Here is a 5636-nt window from a genome sequence, read left to right as displayed (position 1 = left end):
TCTTTCGGGTAAATTCCCACTTCCTACAACTACAAGTCTCTGATTGGTTGACCGTGTCTCTGTATAAACTATGAGCAAATCACAACGAAGAGCTACCGTCCGCTGCCGCCACTACTAACCAATAACAAACTATGAGGCGGGACATCTCAGAATACGGGTTGGATAAAAAGGGGGGGAAAACGCATAGCTACAAGTTCGCAAGGCAGGCAAAAAAGTGCACACAGATAAAAAATGCTATTTATTTACAATCAGCGGGACAACATTTGGTAAATTGCAGGTTTAATTGTTTAAACCGAGCGGGTTGTTTTGGCTAGGCAGGCTGCTAACATGTCTGTAGCTCTCACACAACAGAGAACTGACTACGTCACGCTGGTGCCGGAAGTGAAATTGACCATTAATTTACATTTTTAAAAATGTTCACGACTCTCGTTTAACTTCATATTTTCACTTTTAAGTACGTACATTATTAAATTAACCAAGTATACAATATTTTTTTAAATAGTTGTTAAAGTCTCGCTCGCAAAGGCTGCCGGGAAATCCCCGCCCATATTCTCAGGAAGTTACCAATAGTTAATAGTTTCTTACAGATGTTTCTTCCAGATGTTGTACAAGCCGGGGACATTTTATTAGACGATTCAATTCAATCGTTTTATTTGCATAGCGCTTTTAACAATTTCCATTGTCGCAAAGCAGCTTTACACAATCAAATTAATTATTTAAGTTTATATGGAATGTGAATGTGTATGAATCAAAATGGTCAGATAGTCCCTGGTGAGCAAGCCGAGGGCGACATTAGGAACTGAGATGGTAATAGAAAGAAACCTTGGGAGAAACCGGACTCAACAGGGAACCCATCCTCATTTGGGTGAAACAGAGAGCAGGAATTGATCTGCGTTTATACTGTGTGTTAGGTGGCAGGCAGATCTGTATAACAGTTAATGTTAATATGGAGTCCAGTTAGTTATTGGAGACTCAGGTAGACTTGTAGAAAATTCCAGTCCTGAACTATGGAGCAACTGCAGCCAAGTCAAGTCCTCAGAGAAAAAGCTGTCAACATCAGTCGAGGCCAAAACCGTCTTCATGGTAGAGCGATATCGTCCCTAGACACCTGACGCATCAGAAAGAGATCTCCAACCAGAATCGGGGCACCAGGATGAGTCAGACTGGTCCAGAGGGCAAAGGAAGTCTGCATCACTGGCAGCTCAGGAACGACATGTGTAGCTCGACAGAGAGAGGGAAAAAGAGAGGGGGAGAGAGAACAAGAGAGGGGAGAGCAGAAGAGGAAGGATAACAGTTAGGTATGGTCACAGTCACATCATGTATAATGTGAATGTATAGTTACTGTAGAGTGCAAGCAGAGACTCCGACAGGACTAACTATGACAGCATAACTAAAAGGAAGAGCCAGAAGAAAACACAGACATGAAGGCTCCCTGAGATGTAAAGCAACCAATCACCTCACCGTCAACAAACCTGAGTGATCAGTGAGAGTGGGGAGGACAGCATCTAAACATACCAGTTCACCGTAATACTCTACGTCCATGAGTCCCCCAGATCTGCTTCTTTACCTAAGAAGCAAATCTATTTACAAAAATGCTTGATTAAATAAATAGGTTTTTAGCCAAAACTTAACACTGAGACTGGGGCTTTGGGGCTTTGTAAGAGAAAGCTCTATCCCCTGCTGTAGTTTTCATAATAAGCGGACATACAACTACAGTCAATTATTATTTTAAGACATAAAGGTCAGCTATACCGGAATAGTTCTTGCAAGAACAGTATTATCAAGTGCATTTGCAAAACCCATCAAGCACAGAGCATAAGTAGCAAAGACATCTCCTTATCAACTGTTCCAAGGAGATTATTGCATATTATGGACAGCATTGTTTTACAAATGTAGAAATAAATAAAAGACCATACAATTAGGTGTGGCTAAACGTTTTACTGATACTGTATATACAGAAGGGCCCAAAAATGTATACACACTTCAATTGTTATCTATGTCCTTTATTAAAACTCGAATTGCAGCAGCAATGTGTAGTACTGTATTACGGTTCTTCTAAAGATGTCAGTAGTCACACCATCGTTGATGCTATTATGTGATTATCAGAAAAGTGTATTAATTTTTGGGGCCCCACTGAATCATTTAATCAATCCAGTTTTATTTCATGGTGCTTCTCCTTCACAAATGTTATGATTATGGTCTGAATTCACGAGATTATAAGTTCTGTCAATCATGTGATTAGTTACAATGTCGTATATATTAATTTTATGTTTGCTCTGTGCTTGTATATTTCTGAAGATGTGTTACACAAGTTCAACCAACATATTTGAGAATTGCAAAGCATCATGTGCTGGTTGATGGAGTGGTTCCCTATCTGAGTCCAGTCTGGACTTCACAAGTTGCTTCCAGTCAAAGCAAAACCTTAAAGCAATTAAATCCTTTTCTCAGCTGTTAATTTGTAATTCGGCAGTACTTGTCATTAAGTTTTAGACTAGACTTAAATAGACTAGATTTTTTTTTTTTTAGAATAAACTGCCATACATGCACACAAATATCACAACCACTTGTTTATATTTCCAAGGAAGCCAATTATTATGGGTTATAACACACCCATACAGAACTCTGCTTACTACACTGCATTATTTTAGTTGTTTTTTGGTTTTATTAAAAAAAGTACAATGTTCTTATGAGGTCACAGCAGCAGGAACAAAATACGTCCGAAAAACAGGTTTTGTCCGTGACTTTATATCCACCCACTCACAAAAGTGAGTACACCCCTCTAATTTTCTCAAAAGGAAATACTATAGAAATAAAACTTGCATATATTTTATAGTAGTCAATGGGCAGCTTGTATAACAGCATAGATTCACTGTCCTCCTAAAATAACTGAACATAAAGCTATTATTGTCAAAACAGCTGGTAACAAAAGTGAGTACACCTTAAGTGATAAAAGCTGTACATCTTTAACCATGCAAATTCACATGTCCTATTCATCATGTTCATGTGTTTGTTAGCGGCCAAGGATGGCTCTCTGATAACATTATGGAAAATCGGAAGAGGATCCCAGCAACAATATGTGCAGCTCTGGTGAATTCCATGCATAAGTGAATAAAGGCTGTGAGTTCTTATGACAGTAAAGTCTGCATGTTGGGTAGATGGGTGAGGAGGTCGGTGAGGAGGCCTATATTTGTTTCATTTTGTCCAGAACAGGTCACACAAGTTCCTCCACTCCTACCTTGTAAGGCGTGGTGTTTTTACAGCCTTGCATTGTGTATGAGCCACTGTCATGCTGGAACAAATTTTTGATCTGGATTTTGGATTTTTATTAGTTCTAGTGAAAGGAAATCTTATGGCTACAGCATAAAAAGACATTCTAGAAAATTGCCTAATGTCAACACTGGCAAAAATCTATGTAAGGCCAATGTATCTGGGTCAACATCATCTTTAAAACTGTTAACTGGCAAAGATCAAGTAACTACGGTGGCCCTCAAGTACAAAATACAATGACATTTCACAAAATCATAAACCCATTTAAGTGGAAGTATAAAATAGAAACTGTAAATTGACTTATATATATACTGTATATAACATTTATTTATAATACTTGATTATTTATAATACTTACTGCAAGTTCTGTACATAAGACATCCATACATAACCCCCACAGCTTGCATTTGCCTCCTTATTGTAAATAGGGCACTTTTGTAATTCTAGTTATGCCAACTCCATTTCAATGGCTTTGTACATGTACTTTGGACAATGACAATAATATTTGACCTATTCAAATCTAATCTAATCTTAGTTTATCTTATTACACTTTTCAAGAGCAATTGATGTATATATTTTAAATAATTGAAAAGCTCTGAACACACAGTCATTCTGCAACTATATTAAACATTTGGTTGTATTGTTTAATGCTATTTATACCACGAAAAAAAGAAAGACAGAAAGAAATAAAGAACAAAAAATATTTCGTTAAAAAGATAGAGTGCTCTAAAAAAGTATTAGATTTCTTTTTTCATTTTTTGCATATTTGTCAAACTTAAATGATTCAGATCATCAAACAAGTTTTAATATTGCACAAAAATAACCCAAATAAATACAAAATGCAGTTTTGTATAAAAAAAAATACATAATAAAATGATAATTTTATTTGTTAAGGGAGGAAAAAAGCTGTCTAAACCTACCTGGCTCTATGTGAAAAGTAATTGCCTCCTAAACCTAATAACTTGTTGGCGGCAACAACTGTAGTCAAGCATTTGTGATAACTGCCAATGAATCTTTCACATCACTGTGGAGGAATTTTGGCCCACATTTCTTTCCAGAATTGTTTTAATTCAGTCACATTGCAGGGTATCTACACATGAACCACCTGTTTAGTGACATGCCACGGTATGTATGTCAATCAGATTTAAGTCTGGACCTTAACTAGGCCACTCCAAAAGCTCATTTTAGTTTTTTTTTTTAACCATACAGAGGTGGAATTGCTGGTGTGATTCAGATTAGTTGTCCTGCAGTGACCCAGCAGATCAAAAACTGATGGCCAGACATTTCTTCTTCAGGATTATCTGCTAGAGCGCAGAATTCATGGTTCCATCAATTATGGCAAGTGTTCCAGGTCCGGAAGCTGCAAAGCAGCCCAAGACCATCACAATACCACCACCATGTGTGACTTTTGGTATGATGTTCTTTTTATGAAATGCTGTGTTAGTTTTACGCCAGATCTGATGGGATGCACTTTCCAAAATGTTTAACTTTTGTCTCATCAGAATATTTACCTTGGGGATAATCAAGATGTAAGAGGAGCCTTTGTGTTCTTTTTGGTCAGCATTGGCTTTTGCCTTTAAACTCGTCCATGCCATTTTTGTCCAGTCTCTTCCTTATTGTTGAATCATGAGCACTGACCTTATCTGAGGCAAGTGAGGTCTGATGTTCTTTAGACGTTGTTCCGGGTACTTTTATGAGCTCATGGATGAGTTGTTGTTTACTCCCCTTGGAGTAAAGTTTACCACTGTTGCAAATTTTCTCCATTTGTAGATAATGGCTCTCACCCTAATTCGCTGGAGTCAAAAAGGCTTAGAAATGGTTTTGTAACCCTCTCCTGATAGATAGATGTCAATTACTTTGTTTCTTATCTGTTCTTGAATTTATTTAGATTAGGCATGATATGTTTTTTTTTTTATTAATTAATTTATTTTAGATCTTTTAGCATGCTTCACTTTGTCAGAAAGGTTCTACTAATTTTTTTGATTCAGCAGGTCTGGTAGTAATCAGACCTTGGTGTGGCAAGTGAAATTTATCTCAGCATGCAAAAAAAAAAATGTGGCTAATTACGGTCGATTGGGGAGCGAGGCCGCCTCTATGTGGGGGCAAGAGGGGGCAGCGCCCCCTAAAATAAATGTCTTGCCCTCTCAAATCAAAATTTTAAAATGTTAAGAAAGCACATGTTAATACACTTACAAAATGAATATATTACAACTTGATAAAATGATCTGTGGTAGCAGAAAAATACGCCGAAAAAGGGACACTACACAATACGGTGTGTGAAAAAGGGACACTACACAAAGGGACACTACACAATACGGTATTAGATTTCCCTCAAGTCCCTCAAGTCTCTGTGTGTATTCTTTCACAGG

The sequence above is a fragment of the Clarias gariepinus genome, chromosome 12 (assembly GCF_024256425.1).
Source record: "Clarias gariepinus isolate MV-2021 ecotype Netherlands chromosome 12, CGAR_prim_01v2, whole genome shotgun sequence".
Classification (NCBI taxonomy): Eukaryota; Metazoa; Chordata; class Actinopteri; order Siluriformes; family Clariidae; genus Clarias; species Clarias gariepinus.
This window is presented reverse-complemented; position numbering follows the sequence as displayed.